Source organism: Ursus americanus, chromosome 17 (assembly GCF_024610735.1).
Source record: "Ursus americanus isolate L20-20 chromosome 17, mUrsAme1.1.p, whole genome shotgun sequence".
NCBI classification, from domain to species: domain Eukaryota; kingdom Metazoa; phylum Chordata; class Mammalia; order Carnivora; family Ursidae; genus Ursus; species Ursus americanus.
In genome coordinates, this window is record NC_142143.1 from 40,899,131 (window position 1) to 40,918,657 (window position 19,527).

The 19,527-nt window shown below is 39.8% G+C and overlaps 1 long non-coding RNA gene across 3 annotated transcripts in view; it reads right to left on the reverse strand.

Moving 5' to 3' along the window:
- The window catches only part of LOC123801227 (uncharacterized), a 67,959-nt gene extending 65,163 nt beyond the window's left edge, over positions 1 to 2,796 (reverse strand). For all 3 annotated transcript variants that reach the window (XR_015727232.1, XR_015727233.1, XR_006782164.2), the window contains exons 1-2: positions 2,647 to 2,796; positions 2,187 to 2,273 (exon numbers count right to left, since the gene is read on the reverse strand). This is a non-coding gene — a long non-coding RNA (uncharacterized LOC123801227). The remainder of the gene's footprint in view (positions 1 to 2,186; positions 2,274 to 2,646) is intronic.
- Positions 2,797 to 19,527: the final 16,731 nt, after the last annotated feature.

The window sequence follows — 19,527 nt, forward strand, 5'->3', positions numbered from 1 at the left end:
TGCCTCCTATCTAATCACCTTTCCTTCAGACTCCCTGTTCTCAGATCTCTCCCAAACATTGTAATGAGGAATGCAGTAGCAATGAGGAGTCCCTGCGCAATCTGAGAAGAAAGTTAACATGTATAACCTAACTCAGTAAATTGCCTGAAAGTCGAGCCTATTTTCAACAATTTTATATTCTATGCATTGCCTTGTATTGGGCTTTGTACAAAGAAGGCACTCAATGAATATTTATTAGATTGTTGGATGAACAAAGAAACTGTTTTTTCTTACCCACAATGAAGGAGAACCTGTGTTGCTAAAACAAAGTTATTACTCTGAAAACTGATAATGGCAACTAACAAGAGATGCATTATATGTTATCGCTTCTCAGTAAAAATAAACAAGCAACGAACAAATCTATTTTGCTTTGTGCATAAAATAAAGAATGATTATAGCCAGTCAAGAGAATCCTATGGGAAAAGGGAGGAAAAACTATGAATCTTCCAGAAATCTGTCTATCATAAATGTCATATCATATAAATCAATCACAGGCAGTTTAATTTCAGAACGAAGAGAACTAAAAGTTGATCTGTACTCAGGTTTTAAAATTCATCATCTAGTATTATTGCCACAAACATGGTATCAGCTTCTGTATGTCTCCAAGTGCCTGTTTTATTTTCTAAAAGATGCAAACTGAGATGCTAAATGGCATTTTTTTTCATCTTCTTCTTCTTTTTTACTTTTTGTGTTCTTTTTGTGGAAGCAGGTACATTTTATGCTCGTTCAGCTAAACTGCTGAATTTATAAGCTGAGAAGGGACACCTCAGAAGGACAGATAGGAGGGGTCTCAGATTAACTCAACAGCTGGATTTCTACCCCAACTAAGACCCGCTAAGAAAAATGAGCTATGGGGAGCTAAAGAGAAAAGGAGGACAGTTTAATTAAAATTGGCTCAGGATGGAAACCTTAATGAATTGCAGTCCCAGCGTGGAGCAGTTCGCGAGACCCTAGAGTCCTAAGGGAACTGTCAATAATAAAGATGCAATTATCTGAACTGATTGCTCACAAGACTCAACTTGTTTTCAATAGTGCCACGTGTTGTTTCTCAGGGCATAATGATTTGGCAGAGAAATAACCTGGCAGAATGTGCTGAAAATAGCTGCTTTATAATTACATTGCTACTTTCTGTAAATCTGATAATGAGGTAATATCTGGTATGCAAAAATTAATCATGCATTCAGAGAGTTCTATATTAAATGTCACATGAGTGAAATTTCCACTCAGTAGATACAACCTAGTCACAAAAACCTCTAGGAAACGGAGTTCAAAAACCAATTATGGATATAAAGAAGCCAGATTTGCCTCCAGGTCTATAATGTCAATCTTATTAGATCAGAGAGGAAAATTTCAATCTAGTGAAAGGACACAGCCTCGTGCTGCCCCTGCAGTGTCCTGAATGGATCTGATGGGTGACAGGAGGCTGAGTGAATCTTTGGGAACTCGTGCAGGTGTCCAATGTGTTTATCCTGCTGTTAATTAAAGTCCCCATGTTAGTTTACTACCACTTCCGTAACAAATTGCCACCAACAAAGTAATATAATGATGAAAGTTTATCATTTTACAATTCTGTAGGTCAGAAGTCTAACATGTGTCCTCAGGGCTGCATCACTTCTAAAGGTGTTAGGGGAGAATCTATTTTCTTGCCTTTTCCAGTCTTCAGAGGTTGTCTACATTTCTTGACCCATGGTACCTTTCTCCACCTTTAAAGCCAACAATGTCACACCTTCTTTCCTCTTTGACCTCTGCTTTGATATGCACATCTCTCTGACTCCAGTCCTCCTACCTCCTGCTTAAAAGGACTCTTCTGATCACAGTGGACCCACCTGAATAATCCAGGATAATCTCCCCATCTCAAGATCCTTAATGTAATCACACCTGGATGATCTCTTTTACCAGGCAAGATACCATATTTACAGGTTCTGGGAATAGGATGTGGACATCTTTGAGGGGCCATTATTCAGTTTTCTATACCTCCCAAAAGGGCAAAAAGATTTATCGTAGAAATTAGCAACCTTCAGGTACTACAAGGTACAGACTTGTAGTATTTTATACTTTCTCGATGTTGTAATAGCTACATCCATTGGTTGTGTCAGCTGTGAATGCCAGAATACTACAGGGTAGCTTAAATTCAGTCAGGAGATTACCTGTCATACAACCGGGAAGTCCAGGCAAAGGAGTTTCTCTTTTCCTTCTCTGCTGTCTGTAGAGGTGACTGAGGCACCTTAGGTGTCCTGCCAGGTTTCCAGGCATGAAAAAGCAAAGCAGAAGAGGCAGTGCTAATAGACTTCCACTTACATCCTTCCCCATCCTTCTCAATCAGTGACTGGATAAGACTGGCTGTCCTGTGTTTTTAAAAATGTGTCCCCCTGCTCACCCAGTTCTCCACAAGAGTCCCCCCCCCATTTAAATCAACCACAGTACATTTGCATGTGTCCCAAAAAACAAATATTCTAAAATAAAATTATTTAAACAGACCCAAATGATAGTTATGGTTATAGTTTTCTTCTAAGCAAATTAGCTGATTAAGTGACTGAATCAACAGGTTATCTCATCACTTTGTAAGTACAGCCTCTTGTAGCCCACACCACTTTTCTAGGTACTTACCCTTCATGGTCACAATGGCTGTAGATTCAGGGCAGCTATTTTGTCCAACATATCTGTGGCTCCTGTCCACACTTGATAGGTTGGGTTGGGTCAAAAATCCCCGTCTCCTCTCTGGACCCCACTTGTTGGCCACAGTTGATTCACCTAAGACTGAACAACAGCTGTTTAAAAATAGCCAGTCTTTTGTGTCAGAATTCTAAAATTAGAACTGAGAGAGAGATTACTCTCTTCCTAGATGGCTCAATTATAATACATAAATCAGGGAACTATTGATCTCCATGTTTCATGTGTTGACTGGGGAGCAGAGGAAGTTAGTCCTCAGAGAAAAACTGTGGAGTAGAAAAGCAGAAAGGAATACAGACAAAGCCCTGGTTCTAGATCATTCTGGGAGCCCAGCCACATTCCTGTGCTGGGTTTGGGTTCTGACTTTTAGTTATGAGAATGCTAGGGTTAGTTAAATGTAGCGTTCTATATTTACAACCAGATATAACTCTATGAAATGTAGGATTTTTACTGATCCATTAAAAAAAAGTCTGTAAAAGGAATACTGATGTTATAACAAAAGAAATCACTGATTAACTCAAAGGGATAATTACAACTGCTGGACTAGATATAATTAATCAAACTGTAGTCTTATTTTTAATAAATTTTCACTACATCATACAGTATAGTAGAATGTGGTAAGGCATTTGAAATAGCAATAGTAAAATTCAGGACATATGCATAAAATATGGAGGAGTGCCATATATCAAAAAGCAAATTTGAAATATTTTTATAGAAATGAGATAAATGTTTATTTCAGGCTTTATTTTAAACCTCTGGCATAGATGAGACAGTGTAGTTTAATAAGAGTTATTATCATTAAAAGGTTTGGTTTGGGATTTGCTAAGTTTGGAAATTAAGAAAGTGCCATATTCGTATTACTCACAGGAAACCATCTCTTAATATTTGAAACGAAAATAACTTTATCAATCTTACTTTCAGTAGCTTACTTTAAGATGCTGAAATCTGACAGTTCAGAAACCAATTATATTTCATTTAAAATATAGCTACAATATAAAGCGTCAAACATGGATCTGTAATGGTAAGAGAGTGTACTATAGTACATATTGCATTGCTAATTCATAAAGTTTCTTCATAAAACTGCAAGCAAAGCCATCTCAAACATCTTGTTAATGAGCCTTACTCTGCCTCCTCTGGGAATGCAGACAGGGGTTTGCTTCCAGCCCTTCTGGAGGCAAATAAGGAAATGGGACTGACTGGGCTATAAATCCAGATGAAACCCTCATATGAAGAGATTCTCATTTGTGCCATCTGTTCAGGCTGAACTGGAGATGAAATATAAGGTGTCATTGACACAATCCCTGGAGGATTGTCACCAAATGATCTTCCTCCAAATTTGCCTTCAACAATCACAAGCTGCTTTCATTCCTTTCTACTGTGTTCATCGTCATCTGCCTTAGGTTTTCCCATCACTGACACAGCTGACCAGTCTTTCCTTGAAATGTGATTCTCTGACATGCAAATTTCTGGACATACTTTCAGAATTCTGTCTGTCTTCTCAAGATGCCTGTTTTCCCTCTCCTATGTGCTAAATGTGAGTATTTTGGAACCTTTTATCCTGAGCCACTCCTTCATTAATCCCTATACTCTGTCCCTGGAGTTCCCACTGACATCTTTGTGCAGATTCCCAAGTCTTCCCTTGAGTTTTATTTCTATTCCTTCATTAGCCAACTGGACACTTCCAGCTACACTGGCCCTTCAAATTTAGTAAATCGAAAACTTCTCACATCTTTGAGTTCCCAAATATTTATCCTTCTGACTCTCCTGATGCTATTAATGCTACTGCTATATTCACAGTCCCCCAAGCTTAAAAAAGGGAAGCACTTTTTTGGTTTGGTTTTGTTCTTTGCCTTTTCTTTCCCTTCCCATTTTAAAAATTGACAAGTCCTGGCTAGCCTTTCTTAGCAATTTTGTCCCCGTTCCCTCCTTCTTAGTCTAGTTTTTACTGCCATCGCTTTGGCCCTTGTTAGCTACATTTAGACTACGGTGACTGGGAGGGGGGTGCTCACTGCTGCCATAGAGGCTGTGCCTGAGATTTCACGTTGATTGCGGTGGCCCTCAGCTCCGACTTAGCCGCTACAGATGCACCAAGGCTTTCCAAGTCCAAGAAATAAATCTCAGGAACCACTGAACTTGACAAAATCCCATGCTTGCTTTATCATAACACCTTAGAGGCCAGACTCTATGGAAAAATAACTGAGAAGGATTCTTGGTGTTGATGGTATTCTTCAAGGCAGAGGTTCTACTGCCGTCTTATAAATTGAGATTCCCTACAGAAAATGAGACAGGAGACAGAAGAGAAAATAAAGGAGGAAAAGAGTGATAAAATGGCAAAATGGGACAGGATGGAAACCTGTGATGGAAACAGCAACATTTAGACTCAGAATAAAGGTGTAAGTGGTAACTTTGGTTATCCTAAAGAACTTGTGTCCTAAGTGCTCAAAATAGGAATAAAAACAAAACAAACAAACAAACAAAAAACAACAGCTATTGTGAGACTCCATATTATCTAATTCAATCCTGACAATAGCACTGTGAGATGGATACCCGATTTCAAGATGAGAAAACCAAGGTGTTGGCATGTGGTTAGACTTGACCAACTGGATTCCTTGGTTTATTTTTCTTTTCTTTTCTTTTTTTTTTTTTTTAACATATAATCTATTATTGGTTTCAGACGTATAGGTCTGTGATTCATCAGTCTTATATAATACCCAGTGCTCATCACATCACTTGCCCTCCTTAATGTCCATCATCCAGTTAACCCCATCCTTCCACCCTCCTCCCCTCCAGCAACCCTCAATTTGTTTCCTATGATTAAGAGTCTCTTACTGTTTGTCTCCCTCTCTGGTTTCATTGTGTGTTATTTTTTCCTCTCTTCCCCTATGCTCCTCTGTTTTGTTTCTTAAATTCCATATATGAGTAAGATCATATGATAATTGTCTTTCTCCGATTGACTTATTTTACTTAGCATAATACCCTCTAGTTCCATCCACGTCATTGCAAATGGCAAGATTTCTTTTTTTGATGGCTGCGTAGATTTCCATTGTGTATATATGCACCACGTCTTCTTTATCCATTCATCTGTTGATGGGCTTCTGGGCTCTTTCCACGGTTTGACTATTGTGGACATTGCTGCTATAAACATTGGGGTACAGGTGCCCCTTCGTATCACTACATTTGTATCTTTGGGGTAAATACCCAGTAGTGCAATTGATTCTTTGGCAGAAACCAAGGAATCTGGAGAGAGGGATGCAAAGACAAAAGGACAGTGAGAGATTATTCTTGGAAGCAGTGGTGATGGAGTGAGTCAGGATCCAGGAGTCTGCCAGGCAGCGGCCACTGATGGTAGTGCCCGAAGCAGGGATCATGGATAGCGGTGCCCAGCTCTGGGTCCTAAGCAAATGCTCCTGTCAGGGATTTGGCTATGTTCTCTGATGGCTAGGTCCCCTTGTTTCCCATCTTCTTTTTAAAATTTTAAAATTCAGGGGTGTCTGGATGGCTCAGTCAGTTAAGGGTGTGGCTCTTGATTTTGGCTCAGGTCATGGTCTCAGGGTCACGGGATGGAGCCCTGAGTCAGGCTCCCTCCATCTCAGCAGGGAGTCTACTTGAGATTCTTTCCCTCTGCCCCTTCCCCAGCACTCTCTCTCTCTCTCTTTGTCAAATAAATAAATTTTTAAAAATGTTTTTAATTCATTTTATGCTGCTCCTATTTCATGACTTCAAAGGATTCATAAGAACCCAGTCTGTTGAAGTCACCATTGAGCTTATTATTTCTGGTAATTTCTCAAGTGTGTTGTGCTTGCTTTTAAGAAGTTGTTCTAGAAATGTGTATTTAAGACATTAAATTATCAGTGAGAGATTCTATATCACAGGAGGACCTCCATTGTTCCTTTCCTTTCCTTTCCTTTCCTTTCCTTTCCTTTCCTTTCCTTTCCTTTCCTTTCCTTTCCTTCCCTTCCCTTCCCTTCCCTTCCCTTCCCTTCCCTTCCTTCCTTTCTTTCTTTCTTTCTTTCTTTCTTTCTTTCTTTCTTTCTTTCTTTCTTTCTCTTTCTTTCAACAGCATAACAGTTGTTTGAATGGTGCATCTGTTAACCGGAGGCCAACCTGACTTCAACTCTTAACTGCTTTCCTGATGGCTATATTGAAAAACTTCCTCATCTCACCACCATCTGGTATATTAACCTCTGCAATCTTTCTAGGCAATGTGTGTGTTGATTGTGTGTATGTTAAAAGACACTTTCAGGGAATTTTTCTCTTGAAATTACTTTTAGTAACTCAGGAAAGTTTAATTCATCTCCCCCCATCCTCATTCTATTAAATTTCGGTTAGACTGTCAGGGCCAGAACTGTTTTGGAGGGTGTCTGTATTCCATAGAATTCTACTTTTCTCCCATGGCTTTTTTACATACTTACAATTTGTTTTTCAAAAAACAAAACCTCTTCTAGCCCCATTCATCGATCTTGGTGGATTTGAGAGGCTCCAGGAAACACTTCCCTGAGTGAATTTTTGTGCTGGTAATTCCCTCTCCTACTTAATCTTTGAGGTTCCAGCTCTGTAGACAACTGTTACAACACAAATGTCATCTAGAAGCAGTATCATGTTAAGCCCTGAGACCTTAAATTAGTTCATTAAGGTGGCACATGGCCGAGGAAATGGGAAACAGCACAATTTAATGCCAATGAAAGAAAGGAGAGGAAATAAGTGTTGCCAGATGGTCTTAATGAAAGCCCTGGACATACAATTAAAATATGTCTAAAAACATATATAGGATACTGGAATCTTGACAGTAGTGTACACAATACATTACAGTTTGCAACAGATTACATAACATTTATCAACTTAAAATTTTTTCCCAAGCAGGTAAATGGACAGTTTTTAAAAGTGTATTCTATTGCTCTTTTATGTGAAAAATGGATTTGAGATGGGCAAGGCTAGAAATAGGGAGACCGGTTGCAGTCATTAATGGAAAGCCTATGTGATGGTTGTGTAAGGGGTGCCAGTACCTTGAACTAGGAAGATACCAGAGGAAGTAGAGTGAAGTACATAAATTTTGGGTATGTTTTGAAGGCAGGTCTGCTAGGACTTGACCATTGAGGACAGGAGGGAAAGAGAGGAATCAAGAATGACTCCTAGGTTTTGGTTTATACAATGGAGCAGAGATAGAGAGCACTGAGGATGATGAGCAGATATTAAGAGGAGTCCAGAGTTCTCCAGGTGATGGGGAGCCATTTAAGTTTCTAAGTTTTTTATCTTGTTTTTGAGCAGGGAAACGACATGAGTAGAGTTATCCTTCAGGGAGACATTAGATATCTTTGACACTGTGTGTGAAAGACTCAGGATGTAGGCTCTTAGTCTCAGTTCTAACATTAGCCATCCATATGACAGTAAAAGGCACTTATGTTCTCTTTGGATTATTGTCATTTATAATTGTTTATTAAAGCTTCCCAAGTACCAGCAACCAGAAACATGAGCCAGGAACTGTGAAAACCAAGCTCCAGTACCTGGAGTCCTAGCAAGAGCACATCTAATTCTAATACTGAGTTTTAATTTTCACAGTGTGTTTCTGGTGCAAGACTGAAGTGCTTTGGGAGTTCCAAAACTGGGATGATTATGTCTGCCTGGGTGAAGGCAGTGAGCTGGGGAAGTTGTTTGGTGAAGTTCTTAAGCTTTAAGGGATTGATAGGAAAAGAGGTATTTGGTCATTGTTACAAAGTCACCCCAAAGTCCTCTGCATACTAATTAGATGTGGTCTGTATGTACCCCACCGTTTCTGCATACGTTTTATATTTTCCCCATCTTCTTTTTTCACAGTGACTGCTACTTTTTGTTTGGGGTTTTTTGTTTGTTTTGTTTTGTTGGACCTTCAACTCTTATTAGGCGGAAATATTGTTAAGCAATAATCAACAGATGACACACTCTCGTGTTGAGCCACTTAGCAGAGAGAGGAAATATTCCTAATAAGGCTATAGGGCCCAATGAGAAACCGAGAGCATCAGATGTGGAAACTCTTTCCAGTAAATCCAACTTCCTTTCTTTCTGTGACTCACCAGTTCGCATTTTAAAAGGCCCGAGGCTTTCCCATCAAAGATCCTGAGGTAGTCGTCTCTAGTCCAAGGTCTAGCACTGTAAAAAATGGGCACTGGAGAAAGTTTCCTCTTTGTTTCTTGGGTTTGGCCAGTCCTGTTTATTGTTGTATGTTGTTCCATTATGCCACTGAAGCTAAGACAACTTGATGGAAAGCAAAAACTGGGATAGGTAGGGACAAGTAATCAATCTTGGGCTTTTCTTACATTGGGAACATATATTGGGTGGTTTTCTTTACTTTTCAACCCTTCAAATTATTGCCCCTTTTGATGACGACGGATTCCTCCGGGCATAGTCCAAAGCTGGCAAATATGGATTCTTCTTTGGGTAGATGAGAAGGAGCAGGGAGGAAAACAGCAGGGAGCAAGTTCCAGGCAGAAGAGCTGCTATAAGCAAGGGCAAAGAGGTACTGTGGGCCATATTGCCCAGCAGAAGACGGCATTTCTTTTTTTTTTTTTTTTTTTAAGATTTTATTTATTTATGTGACAGAGAGACAGCCAGCGAGAGAAGGAACACAGCAGGGGGAGTGGGAGAGGAAGAAGCAGGCTCATAGCGGAAGAGCCTGATGTGGGACTCGATCCCGGATCGCCAGGATCACGCCCTGAGCCGAAGGCAGACGCTTTAACGACTGCGCTACCCAGGCGCCCCGGAAGACGGCATTTCTAATGGGATTGTTCGTACTTAATCTAGATAGAAAGTGGCGTGTTGTTATTCATTATCCAGCTCCATTTTCCATTCATCGTATTCATTTTTTTCCCCTCCAGAAAACTTTTATTTTCTGCTTAAATAGGAATCACAGATAGGTGAGATGTGTTCACCAGCAGAAAAGAGCACAGGAAGTAGGAACTGTACCTTTGTGTTACTTTTCTTGCTTTTCGTGTTTTTGCTTTTATAAGTGACCCTATAGTCTTGTATATTTTTCTCTCCTTTTCTCAGGTTAGCACACTGAAAAAAGCATAATTTGTTTTTCCTTTCTTATCATTCCCCCCACAAAAAGCATGTCTTTAAAACTCTTAAAATATTTATAAGCATAAGGATTCCTTGTTCAATGGGGGAAATTTAGACATACAGATAAATGCTAATTATGCAACACTATTGAACGCATGGATTAGTGTATTTGTGTGTGGTATGTGGTGAGAACTGTACTGTATTGGATAGGAATTATGTCTTCCTTGTATGCTGCAATAAACATGAGCTGTAGTGTAAATAAATATGTTAAAAGATTCATTGTGATTGCTCAATGATATTCCACTTAGTAAAATAAAAGAAAGCACTTTTTTTTAAAGATTTTATTTATTTATTTGAGAGAGACAGAGCAAGAGAGAGCATGAGCTGGGGGAGGGGCAGAGGGAGAGGGAGAAGCAGACTCCCCTCCGAGCAGGGAGCCCGATGTGGGACTGGATCCCAGGACTCTGGGACCATGACCTGAGCCGAAGTCAGGCACTTAACCAACTGACCCATCCAGGCCCCCCAAAGCACTTTTTAAAAATTTTTATTGTATTTTAGTATTATTATTATTTTTAAGATTTTATTTATTTATTTGACAGAGAGAGAGCACAGGCAGGGAGAACAGCAGGCAGAGGGAGAAGCAGGCTCCCTGCTGAGCAAGGAACCTGATGTGGGACTCGACCTGAGCTGAAGGCAGATGCTTAACCGACTGAGCCACCCAGGTGTCCCACACTTTTTTTTTTTTAAAGATTTATTTATTTTTTGAGAGAGAGAGTGCATGCACATGTGGGGGGGAGGGGCAGAGGGAGAGGGAGAGAGAATCTCAAGCAGACTCTGCACTGAACAAAAAGCCTGATGCAGGGCTCCATCTCACGACCCTTAGATCATGACCTAAGTGAAAATCAAGTCATATGTTCAACTGACTGAGCCACCTGGGCACCCCCAAAGCACTTATTTTAAAAAGAAAAAAATACAGATAGACAAGATAAATACAATCACTGATAACTTCACTTCTCGAAATAAGTACTACGAATATATTGTAAATAAATTTCTTGTCCTCTCCAACATGTACATACACATAGAAGCATTAAATTATACATGCTCACCTATAAACTGCTTTTCTATCTTAGCAACCTATCAGTTATTGTTTTTAAGTGTGATTATAAAATCTCAAAACGGGCGCCTGGGTGGCTCAGTCGTTAAGCATCTGCCTTTGGCTCAGGGCGTGATCCCGGGTCCCTGGGATCGAGCCCCGCATCAGGCTCCTCCGCTGGGAGCCTGCTTCTTCATCTCTCACTCCTCCTGCTTGTGTTCCCTCTCTAGCTGGCTGTCTGTCAAATAAATAAATAAAATCTTTAAAAATAAAATAAAATCTCAAAACATATTTGTAAGTGTAAATTTTGAGCTTTCCTCAAAAATTTCCCAAATAATTCTGAGAGTTTCCTGGAGTGTGAGTGTCTTGTGTGAATTCTAAGAATAATCTCTGTGGTCATTTTTTTCTTTCTTCAAAGCACCAAGCTCTCTTCTCCTTTATTGCTTTTCTCTTCCTGCTATTAAGAGCACATGTGTAGCTGTGTTCCTCCCCTCCCCCTTCTCAGTGGCAGCATCTTTTGTACTGCTGGTGGCATCTAATATCCATGAGAAATTCTTGAAGCTTGATGTCTGAGATACACGTATCTGCACTAATGGGCTGTGTTCTACCTTTATGAATGTAATTGAAGCTAAAGGAGGTGTTGATTTTTGTTCTGAATAAACTCGACAATTTTTCCTTTATTCTTTTTATCACTCCCCCCGCCTTCCCTGATACCCATGCATTCTTTGGTTCATTCATTCAACAAGTGCAAAAGCTGGGTGGTAGGGAGACAGTGGAAAACAAAACAGGCATGATGCCTGGGCTCAGAGAACCCCTGGTCAAGCAGAAGAAACAGGCATTCACCTGGTAAACACACCAACAAATACATAATTTTACTAGAAAGACTGCAAATGCTGTGGGGAAGACTACCAGAGGGAACAGCTGATGTTGTGGACTCAAGGAGGCTGCTCTCAGGAACTGAGTCCCTGGCTGTTAGGACATGATAACCTGAATATCCAGGACCTTCTTGTCTCAGAATCATTTTACACTGATATTCTGGCCCATTTTCCCAGATGTCACCTTCTAGACCCAGCCTCTCTTAGCTCTTCCTCCAAGACTCTTCTGTCCTTTGATAAAAAGATTCTGCTGGCCTGTCTCCCAGATTTCTAAATTTCTAGAATGCTGCAATAAACTCAGTTTATAAATACAGTTTAAAATCTATCCATTTTCATACCTTCCTGTACAATGATGGTTAGAAAGAGCTTCTTAATTAAAAAGAAGATCTAATTACTGAATCTAGATGATTTTTATAATCAAAGCAACTGCTTGATAAAGTATCTATTAGAGTCCTGATACTACTCAGTGGTATTCTGTGGTACAAGAATCATACAATAGCTTTCACAACTGTAGAAGAACAATAGATTGGAAGAAAAGAGAAGTTTTATTATTTTTCCTCAAACAGTTTTGCTTTTGTCATTTGAGTAATAGTTTGCCCTTGAGGGATAGAGTCAGACTGAGAGGCGGGAGGGAGGGAGGGATGAGGATGGAGAGGGAAAGGGATTGGAAGACAGAGAGAGAGCTAAATGGTTATAGTATTACAAGTACCAAGATTCTCAGTGCTCCTCGGCTTTTTCTGGCGAGATGACCTAATATGAATGAGATGCAGTTATACTCCAGCACCTTTAATTTGTAGAGTTAGGCACATGCCTCTTGCTCCATCTTTTGGAACAATTTCACTTCCCTTTACTGTCATTTCTCTGTGCTCTCCATCTTTACGCGCAGACTGGGTGACGGGGGCTGATAATAGGTAATGGATTGTTTCATAATAGAAGTTTATTATAACCTTGGCTTCGTAAAGTCCCGCACATGGGAGCTCAGACACTTATGGAAATACACGAAGAAATCACAGATCTGCTGAATCTTAGACTGCAGCTAGAAGCATGACATTTTAAAACAGCCTGTGGGGTTCTGAGCGTGACTTCCACGTGGAAATGAAAAGATGCACATACACAGTTCAGTGCGCTGTCGGTGAAACGCTGTGAATCAAAGCAGAGCTCGAGGGCCGTACAAATTAGAGGTCATTTCTCTGCTCATTACTAAATCCGGGATTGTTTTTTACCTTGGCACTTTGCAATCTTCAATCGTCAACTTATCTACCAAAAAAATCTTAGAAAAATATTTTGTCTCAAACTGCTCGAGTTTTAATTCTCTGTCATTCAAGAGACATTCCGTATAGTTTAAGTTGCCTGGAAACCCATTGTATTGTTATCACTGAATTCTGCTATGTTGCTGGGTTTTTCATATGCTTTCCCAAACTTGATTCCGCAGTGGTCAATGAAGTGAAAAGTTGGGGGAAAGGGGCAGGAAAGGGAAATGTAGATGCATGTGCTGACCTTGAAGCAGCTCCTCCAGTCCAGGTGCTGTCAGGGTTTACTGCCCTTCTGCCGGGCAAGACACTGGAAATTCTCTTGCCTTAAGAACACTCCATATCCTTGCTATAATATCTCATTCTTCCTCTTACTCGGAAAGGATAACTGCCTATATCTAGGGCAACAATGCTGTGGACTGTCAGTTTTTCAGCAACGAGAGAGATGATAGTGAGATTTGTTGTGGTGACACGTCTATCCCAGGATATGTAAACCTTGTTACAAAGACCATCCACTGCTCAAGGAAAAATTTGCCTTTCATAAAAAAATCCCTCAGGTTGTTCAATCAGCTGGTGTTGTAGAAACGTGGACCCTCTTTATGAAATGCAGTATACCTAAATGGATTTAAAATTTACCAATGTATTGATATAATTTCAGGTGTATTTCATCAGAAATAATAATAGCTATCCCATGTATTGATCATTTATTGTCTCCCACATACTGTGCTCAGTACCTTCTTTGTGATCTTAATTAATCCTTACAATAATCTTTCAAGTAAGGATGTTGTTACTATTCTTGTATCACAGATGGAGAAGCTGATGTTTAAAAGATGTAATAACATGGGGCGCCCGGGTGGCTCAGTCGTTAAACGTCTGCCTTCGGCTCAGGGCGTGATCCCAGCATTATGGGATCGAGCCCCACATCAGGCTCCTCTGCTGGGAGCCTGCTTCACCCTCTCCCACTCCCCCTGCCTGTGCTCTCTCTCTCGCTGGCTGTCTGTCTCTGTCAAATAAATAAATAAAAATCTTTAAAAAAAAAAAAAAAAAGATGTAATAACATGTTCAGTTTTATGTGGCTAGGAAGTGGTAAAGCCAGAATGCAAACCATTGTCTGTTCCCTACTCACTAACTTCAGCCTCACATCAAATGACAGATTTGAGAAAATCATGTGGGTGTCTCCAAGAGGAAGATATTTTTAAAGAATATTCTAGAATGTGCTTTCTGAAGCATTAAGGGAGAGTATTCATGCTCATTAATTTTCTGCCTGAAGTGCATACATTAAGAAGATAAGTACAGTGTGCGGTTCATGTTATGCCAGTTTTTGACAAGCAAGGATTGCAGGATTCTTAAACTAGAAAAATAAACTGGCTTGGGATGAGTAAGAATCCAGGTCACTTTTAAAATACCTCTGTGCTTTTTAGCTATTTTTAGGTTAAGATATTTTTTTTTTCTTGATGTAATGATGTAAGTAGCACATACTCGATGGTCATAAGATGTAAAGAAAAATCTCACAGCGCTCTCAGGAGAAAGCTTTCGTTTTTACCCCCATTTGTGTCCTAAGGATAGACATATTGAAATATGTCAGTACAGATTATAAACTAACAGTGAACATTTATTGAACACTTAATATGGGCCAGGCACTCATTTAATTCTCACAGTAACTCTATGAAGTAGATCCCTTACGATACAGAAGATAAAGCTGAGACGCAGTTACATACCCTTCCCAAGGTCACGCAAATTATTAGAGCCACGATAAAAGCCAGGCAGCTACGTCCGGAATCTGAGCTCCCGATCACCCTGTAGCATGGCTTCTCCTTCTATCCAAACCACTACATCTGCATATGCAACATGCTGTCTGTTGCTATTATAGTTAAACATTGGTTTTCTGGAGTTGCTTTCCATGGTGACCAAAATTCGTAATCCTAGCTTAAATTTCTTTAATCATACAATCAGTTTAGTAGCATTTTGGGTTTTTATTTCTTTCAGCACAGAATAATCATGATATTATGCTTTTTCAGTTCATTCAGTCATTTACTCAGTCAATAAATTCAGCATGTGCTGCCCGTACTATCTATAACCCACTTTGCTAGGCATTTGGGGGAGGGGTCACAGGGACTATTAGTGCACTCAGGAACCCGTAACTTACGGCAGGGTCGGAGTCATGGAGTAAGGCTAACGTGAGTACCACAGCTAACTTGACTGCAGTTCAGGATAAGCGTTACTGTAAGAGAGTTGAGAATTAAACGCTGCAGGAATTGAAATAAGGGATTCCTTTTTATAGTGATAGAGGTCAGGAAAGATTGGTGAAGGAAACAGAACTGAAGTGGAATTAAGGCTGTCATGAAGGATGAATATTTGCTGCCAGCGATGTTACATTCAGAAGGGAATTTAGAGACATTGTACCTAAGTCTCTCTTCTTAAAAGAGAAAACACTGAGAACCAGAAAGGTTAATTGATTTCCCAAGGTCACACGCTCCCATCTGTAATGCCGGTTCCAATTCCAAACCTGAATGCTTGCTTAGTACTTTTTTCCAAATAGTTTTGACATATCGTCCTGAATTCAGTATCGGTTACCTTGCTCACGTCTTAGATACTCTCAAGAGGCAAATAAAATCAAACAGACCTTTAGTAATTAGTAAAAATCATTAAGGCAAAGTAATGCTGACCAGAGAAGTCTGACAGATTTAGTGCCAAGTCAGGTTGGAAGAGAAGAGGAAGTAGCAGATGGAGTTTTAGGTTGGTATTGACGGTAGGTGGGAAACAGGTAACAGCAAACAGATGGGCCCCATAATGTAGAAAGACCACCAGCATCACGTTTTCCACAGCTTTGTTCCCAAATGGTAATAAGATTTAATACAGTTCATTGCAAAAAAATCTTACTAAGTGCAAACTCTTACAAAGTATAATAGTTGGTATCCTAAAAGAATAGTATAAAAATAAGGCTCTTTCTGTACTCACACTCTCTATTGAAGCTCGAGAAAAGTAGGATATCTAAAACAAGTACAAAAAGAGCGTAATATAATGCAGAAGAGGATAAATAAATGCTATAAGAGAAATACAAATAAAGCATTCATAGAGAAGGTGGCGTCTTGAGTCTCATCTGTGAGGGTGAAGGGGCCAGAAGGGCAAAAGGAAGTGCTGAAGATGAACAAAAGCTCAGAGGCAGGTAAATGCTGGAGAGGATTTGCTTTATTGCAAATGGCACAGTTATAGACAGGTAAATACATGTCATGAGAGCTATATAATAAGGTGGGAGAGGCCCCGAATCATCATTATATGGCTAGGAATAAGTCACTTAAACCTCTCTCAACTTCCATACCTTCATTTCTGAAAATGAGCTAGTTTCTGCAATCCCTTCCAGGTTTAGGAGTCAGTAACATCTAATCTAAAATTTTATTAAATGTCTTAGACTAATATTTCCCAAAGTATGGGACAGTGTATGCTACCAGTGGCATGCAGGTTTTAAGTGCTACATTTATACTATATATGTTAATAATCACACAATCTTTGTAGTTTCCTTCTATTGAAAGCATATGATACTGATTTCCTTTTTTTTTTTTTGTACTGTCAAAAGTTTTCCTTTAAAATTTTTAAGTGAAAAGTGTGTACCAAGTTATAAAGAAAACTTAAGTATTTTCGTTTGATGTGTTACATTTTAATTCATACAACTTTTGCAGTTTACACCGAAATACAGCTATGCTTGTGTTGCTACAAAATTCATTCATGGATTCATTCGTTACTTGAACAACTGTGTGACCTACCCTAGATCCGGTGGTGATAATTTGGTAAACGAAACCAACAAAAATATTTGCCCTTGTGAAGCTTACATTCTTGGGAGGTGAGGCTGACAATAACAATAAACATGATAAAGAAGTAAATTACGTAGGGTGTTATTAGATGTTAAATGCTAGAGGAAAAGAAGAGAGCAGGTAAAGGAAACCGGAAGAGCAACAGAGTATGTGTTAGATGAGGCAAGTGGTCAGGACCATTGGAAAGGTGACATTGTATCAAAAGTGTTTAAAGGTGAGGGAATGAGCCCTGCAAATATCTAGGGCGAGGAATAATGTTGTGCTTTAGTGAGTAAAATTAATGTTCCAAGAGAGTGTGTCTTCATGCTCCCCTGTATTTCTGCACTGTGTGTTTATGCACACCATGGTGACCTGACCAACACCAGGGAACACAGAAACTTGAGTATCTTTCCACGGGGAGGGAGAGAAAGGAGAAGATGGAGGAGGTGCCTTTTATTTGGAACACAGCTTGAAATACTTGAGAGATATCCCATGAAGAAACCTAACAGTTTGTTGGAAATGCAGTTCTGGAATTTAGAGGTGAATCTGGGTTTGAGGAAGGAGGTTTTGGAGTCATTTCTCTAACTATTATATTTGAAACTGTGACATTGCCTGGAGACAAAAGGTAAATAAAACCCTAGAACCCCTTTCTGTGAGGGATTAGCAGTGGGTAGGGGGAGACAGAGAACTAACATGTGAGGGCTCTTACGAGCCAGGCCCCAAGATAGCAAGGCAGTTTGCATACATCGTATATTGGTTGCAAAGAGGGTAAGCATTGAATATGAAATAAACATTTATCTTTCAAAGAGTTTTCTAAAAGAAATGACAGAGCGTAGTGCTGGGTAAATGATAGAGCATGAAAAAGTGAGAGACACTTGAGTTCAAATATCCATAGTGTGGCTTTAGACTCAGCTCTCTTCCTTTTCCGGATCAAGAGGCCAGTCACATCCACATCAAGGGTTTGTCATGAGGCTTCGAAGAGACGAAGAGACGAAGAGACGCTGTATGCAAAGGTGCCTGCTACATAGTAAGCCCTCAGTAAAGCTACTGAGTTACTAAAATAGAGAAAGTGGAATCTTAAAGTAATAACAATTGAACAAATTTTATGGCTGTTATTAAAAATATGGGGAATTTGAGCATTTTATTAGCAATGGGAGGAGAAAATTCAGCTAAATAAGAACTTCCAGAATTAGACAGGTTTTCTTATTTTTGCAACTATTGCACAATTTGAATAAGATCAGTTACCTTTTGTTCTTTTAGTTCAGTGGTTCTTACTCTCTTTTTAAAAAATATTACAAATCCCTCTAATGTAGACAATGGCTGTTCTCTGCAGAAAAATATATTTAAACATTTGTCCAGGGGCATCAGGATGGTTCAGTTGGTTAAGTGTCCAACTCTTTTTTTTTTTTTTTAGATTTTTTATTTATTCATTCGACAGAGAGAGAGACAGCCAGTGAGAGAGGGAACACAAGCAGAAGGAGTGGGAGAGGAAGAAGCAGGCTCCCAGCGGAAGAGCCTGATGTGGGGCTCAATCCCAGAACACCAGGATCACGCCCTGAGCCGAAGGCAGACACTTAATGACTGAGCCACCCAGGCGCCCCAGTTAAGTGTCCAACTCTTGATTTCCACTCAGGTCATGATCTTGCAGTCGTGAGATCGAGCCCCCCACCCTGCCCCACTGCTCCCCCTACCCCCCGCCACTGGCTATGCCCTTAGTGCAGAGTCTGCTTCAGATTCTCTCTCTCTCTCCCTCCTGCTCACTCTCTCTCTTTCTCTCAATTAAATTAATTAAATCTTTTTAAAAATGTATCCAAAGTGGGAATAAAGGAAAAGGACAACCATGCCACGTCAAAGCTTGCTAGAGCAGCATCTTACAAGCTTGTCTTTGGGGGATATAATTTTGCCTGATTTACTATTTATTGATGATTAGGGCCCACTTGCTTACATTTTAACTTGTAGAAAATTGGTAAGGCACAAATGATTTTTTTGTCCAGTTGAAGTGCAAATGGTTTTTCTCCAGAAGAAGATCCCAAAGGTTATGCTCTGATTGTCATGTAGTACACTAACCAGCTTTTAATCTAATGTATTAATCATATTCTAGCATTCTTTCTCCTACTGACATCAATTTCTTGAATCTTCTCTTTGAACAGTCTTTGCCACCTTGCTCTTTTCCTCATCAATAAGGTGAGTTTGTTATGCTCATGATGTACCTGTACCAGAGTTCAATTTCTAGCTTTTTAAAAATTATGCTTTGGCATACAGTGTATCAGGATTTAAGCAAAACCATATGTATATTTATTTTACGTGTACTTCTTAATTATAAATATGTAATTAACAAATATAGGGATTTGACTTCACTGTACTGTGGGAGCTGGTTAGGAGGTCTAAGTCAGGGTGTAAAGTTGTTTCTGTGTCTGGTGCTGGCACCTGCAGTCCATAGGCGGTTGGGGAAAGAAGATGGATGTGAAGCAGAGCGAGCAAAGACAAACTGAATGAAAGAGAAGGTGGCGCCTTCCATCATGGAGCTAAATATGCATCTGGTCCAAGAGTCAGGGAAGCTGATCCAGCAGGAGGATCTGGCAGGGGCCCAGCTGCTGCTCCGGGCCCTCAAGGTGATAAGTAACAATGTGCCTGAGTTCCAACAGTGCTTGGTGTCCTGCATCCACCTTTCAAGCACAAAAAAAAAAAAAAAAAAAAAAAAAGTGGCGATTCCTCCACTTCTGCATTCTCAATCTTGTGTAGAATTTCTCCTAAGGACCATACTATCCTAGAAATCCATA